The sequence below is a fragment of the Sinocyclocheilus grahami genome, unplaced genomic scaffold (assembly GCF_001515645.1).
Source record: "Sinocyclocheilus grahami isolate Dianchi unplaced genomic scaffold, SAMN03320097.WGS_v1.1 scaffold102.1, whole genome shotgun sequence".
Lineage (NCBI taxonomy): Eukaryota > Metazoa > Chordata > Actinopteri > Cypriniformes > Cyprinidae > Sinocyclocheilus > Sinocyclocheilus grahami.
Genome location: NW_015505281.1, coordinates 1,938,058 through 1,939,646, shown reverse-complemented (window position 1 = coordinate 1,939,646; position 1,589 = coordinate 1,938,058). Strand labels below are relative to the sequence as shown.

Sequence of the window (1,589 nt, the reverse complement as noted above, 5' to 3'; positions counted from 1 at the left end):
CTTTGGAGTGGACTTTGAGATTTGTAACTTTCTAGATCTTTTTTTATGCCCAAACATACACACTACACACTGACTAAAATTAAAAAAGTGAAAAAGCATAATAGGACCCCTTTAAGTAACACCATGACAAGTGAGCTATTTTGCTCAATATTCTCACGGCGCAAAAAAAATATTCAAAACACCTACAGAGTGCACGCATTACGTGAAGTCTATTGCACGTGCACATTTACAGTGTGCTATTACACTGCATGATTCAGTCTATTAAAATACACTCCTTTAGGAGTCAGCTGTCCACGAAAGTCCTTAAGATACCAGCGTGATAACACACTCACTCATTAAATGACTTACCGTCACTAGTTTAGTTGAAGTTTGTTAAAAAGTATGCATTTTTCCCCTCAACATTTCTTGTGTGTATATTCATAAATGCATTAAAAAAAATTACAGCTTATGTCTGGATTGCAAAGATGAATTTTGTTGATACTGATTTAATTTGCTTGGTAACAGCCCAAATGTCTTATTATTCTAATTCACTGATTAAATGTAAGAAATTGACTCAAAAGATAATGCACACTTATCGAAAAATGGCTTGATAAAGGTAAAATGCCCTTAAAAGGTAAAAATCAACTTAAACTTATTGGAAAAGATTCATTTCTATCTGACCACCACACAGAATATGATTAACTTTAGGAGTCAGCTGTCCACGAAAGTCCTTAAGATACCAGCGTGATAACACACTCACTCATTAAATGACTTACCGTCACTAGTTTAGTTGAGAAGTTTGTTAAAAAGTATGCATTTTTCCCCTCAACATTTCTTGTGTATATTCATAAATGCATTAAAAAAATTCTCATAACATTTATTGCAGTTGTAATTATTGTTATTTGCAGTGTAAATTATTTAATCTGACTGGTAGCAGCCCTATAGTGTATATTGAATGTATTGATAAATTATAATAATTTGACATGTAAGATGATGCATACATCTAAAAAGGTAAAAAAAAAATAGGCCTTTGTAAAGGTAAATATGCAGATTTAAGTTTGTAAAAGCTGATACAACACTGAAAATATTGCTTCAGAATAAGTAGTTTACTCCACCAAAAATCTCAGTAAAAATCAACTTAAACTTATTGGAAAAGATTCATTTCTATCTGACCACCACACAGAATATGATTAACTTTAGGAGTCAGCTGTCCACGAAAGTCCTTAAGATACCAGCGTGATAACACACTCACTCATTAAATGACTTACCGTCACTAGTTTAGTTGAGAAGTTTGTTAAAAAGTATGCATTTTTCCCCTCAACATTTCTTGTGTATATTCATAAATGCATTAAAAAAATTCTCATAACATTTATTGCAGTTGTAATTATTGTTATTTGCAGTGTAAATTATTTAATCTGACTGGTAGCAGCCCTATAGTGTATATTGAATGTATTGATAAATTATAATAATTTGACATGTAAGATGATGCATACATCTAAAAAGGTAAAAAAAAATAGGCCTTTGTAAAGGTAAATATGCAGATTTAAGTTTGTAAAAGTTGATACAACACTGATGAAAATATTGCTTCAGAATAAATAGTTTACTCCACC

The 1,589-nt window shown here is 31.2% G+C and overlaps 1 protein-coding gene across 1 annotated transcript in view; it reads left to right on the top strand.

The window, feature by feature from the left end:
* Positions 1 to 1,589, top strand: part of kdm3b (lysine (K)-specific demethylase 3B) — a 35,147-nt gene that overhangs the window by 26,284 nt on the left and 7,274 nt on the right. The window lies entirely within an intron of this gene.